We start from the raw sequence: 17,437 nt of genomic DNA, 5'->3' as shown, positions 1-17,437 counted from the left end.
AAGAAGGAGACAAGGGGAGCTCTCCGACCAGCAGTTTCGGTGATGAAACTAGTCGTGGAGGAAGAAAAAAATACTTTATATGCGGAGGTATAAGCAAACCGTATCCTCGTATTTGTAGCTACCGGGAGAAAGATGACCGAACGTGTGTGTACTTGCAGAGGCTGTTTCATAGTCAGAATCTGGGGAGCCTGTAACTGCCGCGCTTCACAATGCGCTGTCAAATGTGGTCGACAAAAATCATTGACAAATTGTAATGCACAACAAGCGCCTTCGCCTGCTCTTTCCTCACTTAATGTCACCTAGTCTTTCAGGCTGTCTACCGCAGTCGGGGAGTACAGAAATGCAGGGCACAGTAAGTCGAACTTGTCACAGTTCACGCGCTTCCACTTTGTTCTGCTCTTCCTTCTGCGCCGCGCCGCGCAGCGCAACTTAGCGTTACAGTATAAAGATATAGTAAATAAGGATGCTATTCGTGGTAGCCTAACATAGTCTATTAGTTTATTTGATAAGCTACAAAAATCTGTACGTGTCAGTATCTGTTTTACCAGGCGCACGAATATTGTATTTGCTGCTTTTCAACACATTCGTATTTGCGTTAGGTTCAATCTGCTCGAGGAATTTAGTCAATGTTGTCGCGTTCATGACTCCACATCACATCACTTTATTTTCCTTAAAGTGACAATGCGGAACGTTTTTCTGAAATTGGCCTTTGAGCAGAAACGCACATTTTTTCATGCTGCGGACTTGTGTATCAAGTTGAATTTAGGCAGAAAGAAGCCGAAATCCTTTTTTCAACAGATACGCGCCCGCGAGACGGGGCGCACCACGGATCGCGCCGTCCCCTGGAATTGACCAACACGTCGCATGACGACATTTTGACGAAGAAGCTGCCGATGATGCTTCGTCGTTGCGCTGCATGCTGATCGCAGCAGCTTGAGGCTTTGTCAAAGTCACATAGCCACGCCATTTCCACTCGAATGACCGTCGGGTTTTTCATCACATATATCCGTACAAGACCCAGCCGCAAGCGACGCAGCAATCCCGTTGTTGGGAGCGTGAGCTTTTCATGGAAGCTTGCTTTGCTGTAGAGTAAGGCATTTTAAGAAGTACCGTGTGTCATTATTAGCAGAAACTACGTGGCCCTCAGCGAAACCTCGGCGCGCATATTCCTGGGAAGGAAGGGCAGCGAACAATGCACCCGCCCACTTCTTCCGTTTCAGGCCATCCAGCCGGCCCAAAAAGTCCTTGTTATGAAAATTATCCCCATCCTAGGGATACGAAGAATTGTATAGAAAGGGTGAAGAAGTACACAGCTGCCAGTAGACAAATGAACAGTAAGAAAAGTGAGGTTGCCGAGCTCTGCGATGCATGCGAGGCATTGACGACTCTGTTGTGCTGGAGACCAAGTCAAACACGCGCGGAATGCTGCTTGGCTCATGGGACATTTAGCGGATGTGGAGGACCTTTCTTTTTCACCGTACGTTCAAAATATGTTTAATGAATTGACAGCGGGCGTGTGTTATAAGCCAAGCAGCAGCTCCACCGCCCCCTGTATGAGAGAACCATGTTCTGAAATGTATGGTCTTACAAGAGCCTCGTCGGCTTCATTTCTGATTTGATCTGCATATCTAAGCAAGACTGCACTACGCAAAACGAGGCAGCAGCAGGTGCAAAAGCACGAGGCCATATATAAACTACTTCAATGATTGCTTGCTTGGACGCATCGAAGGAAACATCGATTAGTGTGCTCCATACCCGTATGCACACATAATCAGCTGAGCGGTACACGCCTTATCTTCTAATAACGCTCCCGTAGGTGCATCATGAACATATCAGGCACGTTCCGCGCTCGAAAGCATCTCGCAAATCCGTCACAACCTAGCTGCAACACAACAGTTGGCTCTTAATCATCTGCTCGTTCGCAAAAGATCATCAGCACGTGCTGCCGATGGGTTGTCAGATGTATAGCGCAGAAGCCGTTACGCGTACTTTTGCGCTAAAAAAATAATTAACGAGACACGCAAGTAAAATCACACTCCGATGCGGTGTGCCCGTCTCATCGCGAGATTCCGTTCTGTGCACAGATCACAATCAATGCTAAACACGATGGTTCACGTTCAAATGAGACCTGACTAGCCAGAAAGTAATGGAACTACAATCAGAAGTAAAAGCTTTACCTTCCTTTTCTTTCTTTAATAAACGCGGCTTTAGGGAATGGTAACCGGCGCGACTCTTTTATGCGAGGGAATAGAAGAAACCGCGTCGTGTTTCAGCCGTGCCTTTTTGACAAAGCCCTATAGAAATCGCATTAGGGACAAACTGCACAAAGTGAAGTCATGAAGATGCTTGGAGTAGAATGTGTCCTTTGGTCAACTCGGATTTATTTATCTTGTAAGCAACGTCGCAATGTGCCGCGAGCGTTTACCATTGCGAGAAACGATAGCAGGCGACACAGTCGTGCCCAAAGCTGTTCGTGCATACGAACACATGCAGAGCTTGTTGTATCGGGCGCACGACATTATAGGTTGACAAGATTTGTACGTACGCAGCGCACGCAAGACGAGGAAAAGAACACGCTGAAAGCTCCCTCGGGTGACTCTGAATACCTCCGGCTCCTCAAAATGACGTCACAATAGATGGAGAAGCGAGGTCTATCTCTATCTTCCTCTTTCTCTCTCTGCTTTCCTCCTCTGTAGCAGTCGCGCGGCGTGCGGTAGATTTGAATTCCGTGCTTTCAGTTGGCGATTGCGGGGGTGTTTAAAGCAAGATCGAAAAAATAACTTCACAGACGTGATCAAGAAATAATCTACTTAAAAACTCTAGAGTATGGACACATTTGAAAACCGCCGCAGTGTCACTTTAAAAACACAAAATGGAGGTTTCTACAGCAGTCGTAAAAATTGAACATGGTATTGCAGTGATATGGCGGGTTGGAGGACGCATCACATGGTACGAGTTCACGTGACGTATCTATTCGAGTCGGCGTGGCAAAGTTCCATGCATAGTTGGCCAGAAGAGAGGGGGCTTGATGGGGTTGTAAAATGTAGTGTATTCATTTTCTATCGAGCGCAAAATAGGATACGATGACAGCCAGAACGTTGGAAGTCATACCGAGGGGCAATGCCCGTTCTTCTGGTGTGGTGAGTAAGGACTGAATCTTGAAATTTGCGAGTTTTTATTTCTTGTCCCGCTCAAAAAAAAAAAAAAAAGAACATAAGTTTTGCTATCAGCATTTGTCAGTTCGTAGCAACTATATGCATGCGACATATCTAAAGGTATGGACAGATGTACCAACTCTAAAACAACTCCAGCATTTAAAACCTTAATGTATCAGTGGTAGGCTTCAGTTTAGTTTTGACAAGCGAGTATTCGGTCTTTGTCGCGGTTCTAACGTCTTTAGTACGCTACAAAGAAGTCTCTTTGTGGTGCTGCGTTGAGCACAAAACCAGCGGGTAATAACACGAAACCATGCGAATACCACCCGCTGCCGTAGCAGCAGAAGGGAAACGAGCAGTGGGGTCGTCAGGCCACTGGATGTAGCGAAGGGCGTAACTCTCGGAGCAAACTTTTCAGTGCTTCAGAGAAGACTACTTTCTATTTATTTTTACATATACCTACATGCGCCCGCAGGGCATTGCTGTAAAGGGGGGGGGGGATGTACCACAGTATTTTTTATCCATTAGCCCCGCAGAAAACATATAGAACCATACAAAACAATAGTAAAGGATAATGCAAGTAGCCCAGTAGGGCAAAAACATCAACGTGAATGAGCACAGGGAATGAATTATATATACATGATAATGTCGCACATGCTAAAAATTTGCAAACTTTAAAACATGATAAAGAGAACTAGTGTTGTTTAAAAACGTTGACAATCACACCACGGATATCAGTACTGAGCTAGAGAAGCCCTTAGCGCAACTGAAAATTTTGAAAATGATGTAGTCACAGCTATATCGCGGAAAACATTATTCTATGAACTGATTGAACGTGGAAAAAATGAATCTGCGAAAATTTATTTACACGCTGATATTTCTTTAATCTTATGCGGGTGATCACGACGCAGGGAAATGTACGTAGGTGGTAAAAGATAGGCATCTTTGGTCAGTACGGTGCGACAATGAAATGTGTCTCGTAAAAACGCGAGAAAAAAATATTTTCGACGTGAGAAAAAAACAGGCCATTCTAAGCTGTTTTTTTATGTTAGTGACACTCCTGCAATGTAATAGTCGCGGAAGACAAAACGGAAGGCTCGGTTCTCATTTTTTTTCTAATTTCTTGTTAAAAACTTGTGTGTACGGGTCCCATATGACACAAGCATATTTCATGATTGGGCACACACTTGTGGCCTACAGCAGTCTTCTCACATTTTGTGGAGCATATTTAAAGTTTTGTTTATAAAATTTAATGTGCAGGCAGCCTACAGAGTCGGAGCTGAATGTTATTCCTAGGTATTTTGCCTCGCTTAATTGAAATATCATTTCACTGTTTAAGTGTATTGTGTATTGATCACTTTATGTTTTCGGGTGAATCGAACATGCTTGCATTTAGGCACATTGAGATTCATAAGCTAGGAACGACATCAAGGTGAAATACTGTTGAGAAAAACTGGCCACTCTGTATTCGCAGTACCTGGTGTCATCGACGGTACCGGAACCATGGAAGAATGCAAACATTATACTCATTCATAAGAAAGGGGACTCTAAGGACCTTAAAAATTACAGACCAATCAGCTTATTGTCTGTTACCTATAAGGTATTTACTAAGTTAGTCGCTAATAGAATCAGGACAACCTTAGACTGCAATCAAGAAAAGGATCAAGCAAGTTTTCGGAAATGGTACTCTAATATCGATCATATCCATTCCACCAATCAGGTGATAGAAAAATGCTCGGAATATAACCAGCCCTTATACATAGCATTCATTGATTACGAAAAAGCATTTGACTGAGTTGAAACCTCGGCGGTGAAGCCGGCATTGCGAAATCAGGGGGCAGGCAAGTCGTACGTGAAAGTGCTTTAAGATATATATAGTGGCTGCACAGCAACCATAGTCCTGCATAAAGGAAGTAACAAAATTCTCATAAAGAATGGTGTTAGACAAGGAGAAACAATCTCCCCAGTACTATTCACAGCTTGCTTAGAGGAAGTATCCAGAGACTTCTAATGGGAACAGTTAGGGATAAGGGTAGATGGAGAATACCTTAGTAATCTGCGATTTGCAGATGACATTGCCTTGCTAAGCAACTCTGGGAATGACCTGCAAATAATGATTGATGACCTAGACAGGAAAAGTAGAAAGGTAGGTTTGAAAATCAATATGCAGAAGACTAAGGTAATGTTCAACAGCCTCGGGAAGGAGCAGCAGTTTACATTAGGTAGCCAAGTACTGGAAGTAGTAGGCGAATATGTTTACTTAGGAAAGGTAGTAACCGCAGATCAGGACCATGAAAAGGAAATAACAAGAAGAATAAGATTGGGATGGAGCGCATTCGGCAAGCACTCGCAGATTATGACTAGCAGCTTACCGGTATCGCTCAAGAGGAAAATATTGTTAAGGTTTATTTACAAAGGGGTTCTGCCCCTTAGCCTGATGTGCTAACCAAGATATAGTGAGCTTCCTCTTCTTCCACTTCTATTTCGGAGAGCCTCTTTTTGCACTTCCTTGTTCTCTTCTGTTCGCATGCCTGACGTTTCCCCCTTCGCAGACGAAGCCCCTGGGCTGTCAGTCAGAGTCCCGAGCGAGTGACATGAACTACCTGTGTTTTCCGAGAGGGGCGACCTTGGGAACATTGGCGAGACACGACGTAGTTCAACTCACTGATGCGTTTGTGCACAATAAATGGGCCTGTGGAGTGCGACAACAGCTTCTGGGACAAACCACGCTTGCGGAGATGTGTCGCCGCGAAGGTAGGATACATCCTGATGCCGACGATCGTAGCGCTGCTTAGAGCGGTCCTGCGAGGCCAGAGTGCGTAATCGGGCGACCCGACGAGCCTCTTCAGCGCGGAAGAGGGTGCTGGAAACAGACGGCTCGGTGTCGAGAAAGAACGGCCAATTGGTGTCAAGAGAACGTCGAGGCTGACGGGCGTAGAGGAGGAAAAATGGACTATAGGAAGTTGTCTCATGCTTCGAGGTGCATTAGGCGTAAGTAATGAAAGGAAGCACGTCATCCCAGTTATTGTGCCGCGAGTCAACATACATCGCAAGCATGTTCGTCAGTGTCCGGTTTGTACGTTCGACGAGGCCATTTGTCTGGGGATGGTACGGCGTAGAGTGACGCAACTGGCAAGTACAATAGCGCAGAAGCTGCTCCACAACATCTGCCGTACACTGGCGGCCTCGGTCACTGATAATTACTCAAGGAGGCCCATGACGGAGGACGACAGCGTGGAGAAGAAAGAACGAGACGTCAGCGGCGGTGGCGGAAGGGATGGTGGCAGTTTCACAGTAAGGCGTGAGATGATCAACGCACACGATGACCCAGCGATTGCCTTTGGACGAGCGGGGAAACGGGCCTATGAGGTCAACACCAACTTGCTCATATGGTGTGGTCGGTGGTGTCACCGGATGTAAGTGGCCCGGCGGAGAAGTCGTGGGGAGCTTGAACCGCTGGCACTGCACGCAGGAGTTCACGTAACGCTGAGTCGTTCGACGCATATTTGGCCAGTAGAAACGTTCCTTAATGCGCGTAAGAGTCCTGGAAAACCCCAAGTGCCCAGCTGTAACGTCATCGTGCACAGGTTGTAGAATAGAGGAGTAGAGGCTAGCCGAAACGACTAGCAGAAAGCGTGCACCGCCAGACGAGTAATTTTTTCGATACAGCAATCCATCGCGAATGCAGAAAGGGCTCGCAGATGCCGGATTACGAGCTTTTTCAAAAAGTGATACCAAGTCTTTATCTTTTCGTTGTTCTCGCTGGAAAGTGGCAAGATCCGGAAATTGTACGGAAACGGCGGCACGATAGCCGTCAAAGTTTTCATCGCAGAGGGTAGTTGCGAGAGGCAGCCGCGAGAGGCAGTCAGCGTCAGCGTGTTGGCAGCCACTTTTGTGCGACACTGTAAAGTTGAACTCCTGAAGGCGTAATGCCCAGCGGGCCAACCGACCTCAGGGGTCGCGTAGATTCACCAGCCAGCAAAGTGAATGATGATCGGTGATCACTGTAAACGAACGTCCATAAAGGTACGAGCGAAACCGCTGTACGCCAAAAACGACGGCAAGGCACTCTTGCTCCGTCACGGTATAGTTGCGTTCAGACTTGCTAAGGGTGCGACTTGCATAAGCGACAACGTGTTGGTTTCCGTCATGCCTTTGTATGAGCACAGCACCCACGCCGATGCCACTTGCGTCAGTGTGGAGTTCAGTGGGAGCTGTCTGGCTGAAATGACGCAGTATGGGCCGCGAGGTAAGAAGAAACCTGAGCTGGAGAAACGCAGAATCACATTCAGGAGTCCATTTGAAAGAAATATCTTTCTGCAAGAGGCATGTGAGGGGGTAGGCTACGTCAGCAAACCTAGGGATGAAGCGTCGAAAGTAAGAGCAAAATCCCAGGAAGCTCCTGAGTTCTTTCACAGACTTGGGCTCTTTGACGCAGCTGATAGCTTCAATCTTCTGTGGGTCAGGCCTAACACCATCTTTGTCAACCAAATGCCCAAGCACAACGATCTGGCGTTCACCGAAGCGGCACTTCTTAGAGTTCAGCACGAGACCCGCTTTCTCCATACAGTAAGGACCACAGCTAAACGGCTGTTATGCTCGGCGAAGCTCATCCCGAAAATCACTACGTCATCTAGGTAACACATGCAAATTTGCCACTTCAGTCCACGCAAAAGAGTGTCCATAAATCTTTCAAAGGTAGCCTGAGCGTTGCATAGGCCGAAAGGCATCACGTTAAATTCATATAACCCATCAGGAGTCCCGAATGCCGTCTTCGCCTTGTCTTTCGGATGCATCGGTATCTGCCAGTATCCGGACCGTAAATCAACAGATGAAAAGTAGGAAGCTGAATGGAGGCAGTCAATGGCATCATCAACACGCGGGAGCGGGTAAACATCCTTCTTGGTGACAGTATTGAGGCGGCGATAGTCGACACAAAATCGCCAGGTGCCATATTTCTTTTTCACGAGACCCACAGGGGCGGCCCATGGGCTAGATGATTCCTGAATGATTCCTCTTTGCATCATATCACGGACCTGTTCGTCAATTATCTTACGTTCTGAAGGTGAAACACGGTATGGTGTCTGTCTAATCGGGTGTGCAGATCCAGTGTCGATCATGGGATTGGTGCGGGAAGGCGGAATCGGTGGTGGCTGATCTCGAGCAAAGTCGAACACGTCCGCATGTTTCATAAGAACCTCCATCAATATTCGGCGGTCGTTGGCAGGTAGTGATTCATTTATCATAGACTGAAACTGGGAATCAGCATGATCAAGACGTCTAGTTGAACGAGCAACGCCGTCACTGAACGCGGCGATGTGCATAGAAAGGTGTTCTTCAAAGTCGGCGAGTTTCAAACCACGCGGCAATACGGCAGGTTCATTGGTGTGGTTGACAGTCCAAAGCGTGGCACGGCCCTCGTTCACTCGAACAACGCTGCGGGGCACCAACACACTCTTTTTGGCACCGGAAAGGGAAGCGGGTTCCACCAGAGCATCAAAGGCATTGGGAACCGCACCCAAAGACACAACTAGGACGAAGATGGCAGACATCGCCGGAACGACGGTATCCTCGAAAACAGAAAAAACTTGGAACCGCCCGCGGCGATTCTTCTATGAGGGCCGATCGAAGGCTGAGGCTTATTGATATCTCGCCACTGTTGAAGTCGAGAGTTGCGCCACACTGCTGTAAAAAGTCAACTCCTAGAATAACGTCGTGCGTAGAGCGAGGGAGCACCGTAAATTCAGTTCTAAACTCGTGTCCAGCCATCGCTACATTTACATAACAAATACCAAGCGGAAGCAACGATTCTCCCCTACACCTCGAAATATGACAGTTCTATCCCAGCCAAACATAATTTTGCGGCCGAGACGGTTTTTAAAATCTAAGCTCATCACGGAAACAGTAGCACCCGTATCCACTAAGGCCATAACACCAACACCATCCACTAACACTTCCAAGCGGTTCTTCAGCATAACGACCGGTAGAGGAATTGGCAATATCGATGACCTGGCGACCGCACCTCCATCGGCCGCACACGCTAGTTTCCCGGTGGCGGAGAAGAACGGCGGGGAGAAGGCGATTGTCCGTTGCGGCGGACAGGAGGAGTCAGGCTGCGATCAGAAACTGGTGAGTCGTTGCGTGGTGGTACGTAGCGGTAGGAGCCCGAAGGAGGGGGATAGGTCGTGTCACGGACTTCTGGACCCACGGTAGAACGGCGATTTCACCATTGGCGCTGGTAGCGTGGTGGCGGGTTCCGGCGGCGGCAGAATCTGGATATTTGGCCAAGCATACCCCAGCGGTAACAGACGGGTGGTTCACGAGCACGGTCCAAATAATAGTCCTCGGTAACAGGATCGAAGCGATCAACAAAGTCCAGCCGCTGGGGTTGTTGCGGAGGAGGTGGCGCCCTGTAGTTGGTACGAGCTGGGGGAGCAGGGCTATATGAGTCGTTTCGGTGGTCACGGACGGGAGGAGGAGCGGTAGAACGCCAAGAAGAGCGCTGGATGGGAGCTGCCTGCAGGGAGCAGCTATCACAGGGGATTGCGCAGCGATTCACATCTTGATGGCAGGAGAGCTCATCACGGACAATTTGGCGAATCATGTCGGCCAAATGCGGAGGCTCATGTGAATGCTCGTGAGAATCCACGCTTGCAACAGTGGTCACGTTAGGCAGACGGCCGAATTTCGGGGTTATGCGACGCAGCTTTAAAGTTTCGAACGTACGACAGTGCTTGATCACGGCCGTGGGAGAATCTGTTTTCTTTTGTAATTAAAATGTTATATACGTCCACCGCGATGCCCTTTCAGAGGTGGCCAACTCTGTATTCATCAGACAAGCTCGGATTCACTGCTTTGCAGAGTTTTAGGACCTCTTATATGTACATTGTGCATGTTTCACCAGGCCCCTGGGCTCGTTGGAATAAAGTCTGCTCAGCGCATTTCCGTTTTGCCGTGGTATCCCCGAAACAATATCGAATCTCCTCTTCAAAACGCTCCCAGCTCGTTAAGAATGCTTCATGGTTCTCAAACCATGTCAGGGCTGCGGAGTCCAAGAAAAAAACAACATTTGCCAGCATTACAGTGGCATCCCAGCGATTGTACTTGCTCACCCGCAGGTGAGCCAGTCGTCCACTTCTTCGCAAGCCTTGCCAGAAAAGGTCCGCGGCTCATGGTAATGCTGCCATGCGGGAGCCGCTGGACCTGGCTGCCGTGCATCGCCGTCTTGAATCATTGTGGGTGTCAAAGGGGGGAGCCCAGCGAGTCGTCGGCTCGAACGAGGTAGAGAGGAATCCGTGGTGATATTTCAGCACCTTCCACCACACTGTTAAGGTTTATTGACAAAGTAGTTCTGCCCCTTAGCCTGATGTGCTAACTAAGATATAGTGAGCTTCCTGTTCTTCCACTTCTATTCCGGAGAGCCTCTTTTTGCACTTCCTTGTTCTCTTCTGTTCGCATGCCTGACAATATACAACAGTTGCATATTACCTGTACTCACCTATGGGGCTGAAACGTGGAGGCTAACCAAAGGATTTCTACTTAAGTTGAGGACAACCTAGAGGGCTATGGAACGAAAAATGGTAGGGGTAACATTAAGAGATAGGAAGCGTGCAGAGTGGGTCAGAGAAATAACTCAAGTTACCGACATTCTAGCGGAAATTAAGAAGAAATGGACATGGGCAGAACATGTAGTGCGAAGAGAGGATAACCGATGGTCGCTTAGGGTAACAAACTGGATTCCAAAGGAAGGAAAGCGTAGCAGGGGGCGGCAGAAAGTTAGGTGGGCGGATGAGGTTAAGAAGTTCGCAAGGGTCAAGTGGACGCAGCTAGCACAGAACCCGGTTAAGTGGAGAAATATGGGAGAGGCCCTTGCCCTGCAGTGGGTATGGCGATGATAATGAAGATGACTGTTGAGATCATTTTTGTGTTCGAGCCTGTCGGAATCTTGCTTTATTTCTCGGTATAAGATGCAATCAGCGTACAAACGAATTTTGGAGGCTATGCATACTGCCAATGTCATTCAGATAGATGAAAATTAGTAGAGGGCCAAGGATCGACACTTAGGGCCCACCTTATCGCTCTTATCGCCCTTAAGGCACACCTGATAGTACGTAAATGTCTGTCGATTGGGAGCCACTAATCAAGAACATTTGACTGTGTCCTGCCAAATGAGGTTTGATCAAGCAGAGTATATTATGTAGCAAGCCACGAAAAGATACCTTGTGCAGAAGAAGGATGTGAGAAACCGTATCGAACGCCTTTTGTAAATCAAGTAATAAGCAATTCGTCTTTAGGTCCTGATCATAGGAAGCGAAAATGTCACGCGAGAATTCAACTAAGTGCGTAATAGAAGACCGGCCAGAGAAACCCATGCAGGTAGTCAACAAAAACGTTATTATTATTTAGGTGCTTGATTAAATTTGAGTACACGTTTCAAAGTCTTTCAGCAAATACTAGTTAAAGATATCCGCCTATAGTTTACCACCTGGCTCCGAAGTCCCCCTTTGTGAACAGGCATAACGTAACCCAACTTCCAGTCTGCTGGTAAATCGCAATTACTAAGAGACATTAAATATTATAGCTAGATATTCGGAAACAATTGTAGCGCATGATGTAAGAATGAAGCTTGGAATATCATCAAAGTCTGAAGCTGAATTCAGCTCTATTTGTTTCAAGCAATTTGTATATTCCGAACTTGTCAATGAATATGTCAAACTTAAGTCCATGAATACAGCTTGAGCAAACTGGCCGTTGGCTAGGTACGTTCCTTGCGAAAATAGACCTATCACAGAACCCAAACATGGGCAAAGCGGTTCAGTTTAGTGAGCGGCTCAGAACGGACCCAGCTCACTGAAGTGAGCCGGCTTATTTGAACGGCTAACTGGCTCAATTAAGTCTGGGTCGCTCAAAAGCGAGAAGTGGTTCTATTGGCGAGAGAAAGTTGGCTCTGCCTCTCTCTATTTCTCGTTCACTGATCCGCTCCCATTCGACCTCCCGAACCGTTCCGTTGAAGCCAGATGGCCGGGCGCGACTGCCGCGTTCTGTTGGCGGTGCGACAAAGCCACTGCTCTCCCGACCTTCCCCGTAAGAGTCGCAACCACTCTCTCGCTAGAGCACTGTACCCTCCTCGCCTTCGGCTGTCTTTTCAATCGATCTTATTAAAGAACGAGTGAGTAGGAGGTGAGTAAAAGTGAGTGGCGGTTCTTTTTGTCTTTGGAGAGGCGGTCCATCCTCTCGTTCAGTTAGCCGTGCCGAACCTTTTTGCAGACCCAGATCTTGCAAAGGATGGCGCCCTACGTTGACCGCTGCTATTCGAGCGATGCATCACGATTCTCACTGATCGTGCATCGTGTGCTGATGCAATCGTTTAAAGGTTTCAGTGAAAATACATATAAGATGGTTTATAAGCAATGTTTCCATATTTCTTCAAACTGCGTTATGCATGAGTAAAATACGGGGGGGGGGAGGGGGGCGTGAAATATTGGGTGGAGGGTAGGGATGGGTCGCTCCGGAGCGAGCCGGATCTTCGGAGCCGCTCCTTTCAAAGAGCGGGAGAGCCATTTGGCTCCCCAAAGTCGGAGCCGAATCAGCTGGTGTCATCGGATCTGGAGCGGCTGAAGCGGTCAGAGCCATGGGCGCGGTCGGAGCCGTCGCATCTTTCGAAGAGCTGGTTGCTGGCTCTCTTTCAGGGATCCTTTTCGTCACAGACGGGTGCGACTTCTGTGCCATCTATTAGCGATGCGAGAAATCAACCTCCTTCCCTTTCTGGCAAGATTCGCAATAATGTCCTCGCTCTCAGATGTCTTTTGAGTGGAGTGCGCCACTCTTTTGGAGAGCGAGTGGCGTGGTTCTTTTGCTTTTGTTCTATGAATGGAGATCTTCTGGATGGCTGGAACGGCGATTCTTTTGAAACGCCGGTTCTCTCTCAATGAGCCTTGTCACCGCCTCCTCTGCCTTGTCTGTCGGAGCCGGGTGAGAGTTTTCAACACAAAAAGCGAAAAAGCAACTATACCACCCGTCCTAGTCAGTGTCACAGCCTTGCCTGCGGATCTGCCCGCGGGTACCGCGGGCGCACTGCTACTGACGCCCACACTTTTTTTTTGTCTTGCAGTTTTGTGGTTTCGTTCCATGCCGACGAGTGGGGACCGGTACTCGTACTCGTCCGCTGTGAAAAATTGGTCCGCGGCAATCACTTTGGCTGTCTTATCATGAGCAGCAGAAGACCTGGCGACCTGGATTCGACGGGATGGTTGGCGGCCATCCCCGCTGTCGCCCTCGAGGCCGGGCGTCAGGGGATCAATGCCAATATTGTCGGACTCCAAGCTTGGTTGGTGCGCGGTGTTTTTAGTGTCTGGAGCTGCGCCATGCTCCGGAGAGAAGAAAAGCAGAGCGAAGTGATCCTAATGTTCCGCGTTCTTTCGTTGAACCTTCCTCAGTCGTCTCAACAGGCAGAAACCGCAACTGCAATCACAACCGCAGGCAGAAACTGATGCTAAATGCTACCGCTTTCTGTATGTGTGAGGGTCAAAATTGATGTTACTTTTTATTGTTATTAATATTATATATATTCTTACGGCACGCGCCGAGTATCGCCAGAAAACGAAGCGGCGCGGGACGAGCGCGAGACGAGCGCGCGGCGCCAACGCGAGGGTTAGAGAACAAAAGAAGAGCGCCGGGGCAAATGGTGTTTGCCTGATGTCCTCCGTTCTTCTGTGTCTATATCTTGGTGGGCGCAGTGCCCCATAACATTTTGGTGGCAGCGGTGAGATAATGCCGCTCACCCGCTCCCAAAGTCAAGGACCCGACGTGCCAGACGACAGGGCTCTGCCACCGGGCGATGGCGCTGACGATGCAGCGGCTGGCGCAGCTAGACCTAGATGCTCGGAGGGGCTCGGTCCTTCGCAGCAGATGGATGGCGGTATTGAGCGCCTCCTGGGTATAGTTAGCGGATGGACGCATGGGAGGCCCGTCTGACTACCCAGACTGTGGAGATGGAAGCTCTCCGGAGCGACTTCCGTCGCCTTGTGCCAGCCGAGCCGAACACAGGTCATGCATCTTTAAACGTCACCATCACCGCTGCCTCATTTTTTTAAATACACAGCGCAACAAACATAGGACAAGCGAGTAGACGGGAACAGCGCTGGCTGTTCATCGTCAATGAACGCTGTTCCCGTGTACTCGCTTGTCCTATGTTTGTTGCGCTGTGTATTTTTAAAAAATGATGCACCAACTAGCTCAACTCAGAGCTCTTTTACCGCTGCCTCCAGCCGTGCCGTCACTGGGCCTGCTGTCGCAGCCGCCAATAACGTGCTCGGCGTGGGTACATCATTGGACGTAGTGGAATTACCCACGTTTGACGGCACTATCTCGTGGGATGCTTAGCGCATCCAACCGGAAGGTATTGCGACAGCGAGAGGTTGGGACGAGCAAATGAAGGCATGGATGCTCGTCTCCAAACTGAGAGGCCGCGCAACTGAGCTGCTGCAGAACGTGCCGGCCGACCAGCTGGGCTCTTACACCGTCCTGGTGGGCCTCCTGTCCGACCACTACAGTGCTTCAGGTCAACCCCGTGCGAAGTACCACCGCCTGTGAGCCCGCCATCAAGAGCCCGGGGAGACATACCTGGACCTCGCCGCCGCCATTGAGCGCCTGGTTCTGCAGTCGCTGCCGGGGGCACCTCAGAACGTCGTGGCCGTGGTCGGCACCGAGGCGTTTGTCGATGCCATCCGACTCCCTGAGGTGCAGCGCTTGGTCCGTTTTGGGCGTCCTGAGTCCGTCCGCGCCGCCATGGCACTCGCCATCGAGGCGTAATTGACTTCGTTGGCCACGCGGGGGTCGCCACCGTCTGCCGCGCGCACCATCTCGGTTTAGACTCCTCGATTGGCAGTCCCTACAGTGGCCTCTAACCGACGTGCGCATAACGGCACCCGCACGACATGCTTCCGCTGCGGCCTGAGGGGGCACTACGCGAGGGACTGTGCTGGCCTTCCGAAGTCCGTCCTCACACTCCATCGTTCTCCTTGTCCCCTCTTTTCGTCGGCTTCGATAACAACCGAAGCCCCCTACGTACTCGTCGATGTCGCTCTGCTAGACTGGCACGTAGAGGCCTTGGTCGACACTGGAGCGGCTGTCAATGTGCTGGACAAATTGTTTATTGTTAACGAGCCCCACCGGTTTCTTCCAGCTGCCGAACCCCGGCTCTTAGCTTTTAACGGCGCCCCGGTGGAGCAAGTCGGACGTGTCATCGTCAATCTGACAGCGCTCGGAAAGACCTTCTAAACCGAGTTTGTTGTAGCAGCCAGCCCTATTTGGGCAGTGGTCCTCGGGTGCGGGTGGCGGCAGCAAGCCGGAGTCACCCTTAATTTTACCACAACAGAACCACGGGCGAGCCGAACTCTGCGTGGGCCGGGTTGGCTTAGCCGGATTTCCAGTCTCGGTGTCGCCCTGTGGCCGTCCCTGGTGTCGCGACCAAGCGTGCCTCAGAATCTGTGCGTTACCTCGCAACGTAGTGGCCACGCCGAGTCAGCCATTCGACGTCACTACCATGACTGTAGCGTCCGCCGTGACTATGCCACCGGGTGCGGCAATGTGGGTATATGCCATGCTTGACAGTCCGATCACAGTGGACATGCTTTTCGAACCCATCCGTTGTTCAGCTGCAGCCCGTGAGATGACCTCCCCTTGAAGCCTGCCTGTGCTCAAAGGAGAGAGAGAGAAAAAACTTTTAATGAGCATATAATCAGTAAATATTCGCAGGAGCTGGGTGGTCGGTGCCCCTAGTCCAGGGCTCCGCTGGCAGCAGCTGACTTGCGGACTAGCTGGATAATCCAGGCTTGCTGGTCCAGGTTGTCGCTGGTCAGGGCCGCCTCCCACTGCTCGTGTGTCGGGCATGGCACTATTAACGTTGGGTCAGGTTTGTCCTGGAATTCCCAAGAGATGTGAAAGAGTGTCGGGCTTGCACCGCACCAAGGACAGTAACTCGTGTATTTTGTTGGGCTTATCTTATTTAAAATTTGAAGATTAGGGAATGTGTTAGGATTAGGAAGGAGAGGCCCACGTATTTATCTTAACATCAGCCACGCACCTCTAGTGCTGACTCCTGGCACTCAATTGGGTACAGCCTCAATCCTGAACTCCGGATCACCGGTTGCGTCTCTGCAACCTCAAGCACCGCCTCAGCACCCTCAAGCGCCGGCGGTCCTACCATGGGAAACATTTTACTTTGGCCCTACCCTCACCGACGCGGAGCTTGCCTCTCCAAGGCCTTGCTGCTCGAACATCGCAGTTGCTTTGCTCTAAGTGCCGGTGAACTCGGGTGCACTTCCTGGGCCCAACACCGGATCAACATCGAAAACCGCTGGCCCATTCATCACCAACCTCGCCGTGTAGCGCCAGCCGAACGGAGTCATCCAGCAGCACGTATGCGACATGCTAGACCAGGGAATCATTGCCCCGTCTTGCAGCCCTTGGTCCTCCCCTGTAGTCCTTGTGCGCAAGAAGGATGAAACACTCCGCTTCTGCGTTGATTATCGCAAGTTAAATGCTATATACTCACCTCGACGTGTACGCTCTTCCCCGCCTCGACGATGCGCTTGATCGCCTGAAGGGGGCCCGGTATTTTTCCACCCTAGATCTGCTCTCGGGCTACTGGCAGGAGCCTGTTCACCCCGATGATGTGGAAAATACGGCTTTCGTGACTCCCGACGGCCTATACCAGTTCAACCGTATGCCCTTCGGGACGGCTTTTACCAGTTCAACCGTATGCCCTTCGGTCTCTCGAATGCTCCAACTACCTTTCAGCGCCTCATGGACCGCGTCTTAGGCAATATGAAGTGGACTATGGCGTTGGTCTACCTGGACGACGTAATTGCCTACATGGCTACGTTTGAAGAACACCAAACTCGACTCAAACTCGTACTCGAAGCCCTTACCTCTGCTGGGCTTCGCTTAAAGCCAAAGAAATGTTCCTTCGGTTTCGCAGAGGTGACGTAGTCACGTTGTGAGCCGGCATGGCGTCCGTACCCGACCCTGAAAAACTAAAAGCGCTTACGGCTTACGAAGCTCCCAGCACCGCCAAGGAGCTTAAAAGTTTTCTTGGATTTGCTTCTTATTTCCGATGTTTTATTCTGGACTTTGCCAAGCGAAGCGCTCAGTTGACCGCCCTACTGAAGAAGAATGCAGCATGGAGTTGGACGCCGGTCTAACAGCTCGCGTTCCTTGAAGTCAAGCACGCCCTCCTCAAGGCTCCCACATTGGCCTACTACGACGAATCGGCCCCCATC

The 17,437-nt window shown here is 49.9% G+C and overlaps 1 protein-coding gene across 1 annotated transcript in view; it reads left to right on the top strand.

Moving 5' to 3' along the window:
* Positions 1–17,437, top strand: part of LOC146209682 (sodium-coupled monocarboxylate transporter 2-like) — a 157,193-nt gene that overhangs the window by 74,079 nt on the left and 65,677 nt on the right. The gene's annotated exons all lie outside the window — the stretch shown is intronic.

The sequence above is a fragment of the Amblyomma maculatum genome, chromosome 1 (assembly GCF_055883805.1).
Source record: "Amblyomma maculatum isolate TAMU_Amacu chromosome 1, ASM5588380v1, whole genome shotgun sequence".
Lineage (NCBI taxonomy): Eukaryota > Metazoa > Arthropoda > Arachnida > Ixodida > Ixodidae > Amblyomma > Amblyomma maculatum.
This window is presented reverse-complemented; position numbering and strand designations above follow the sequence as displayed.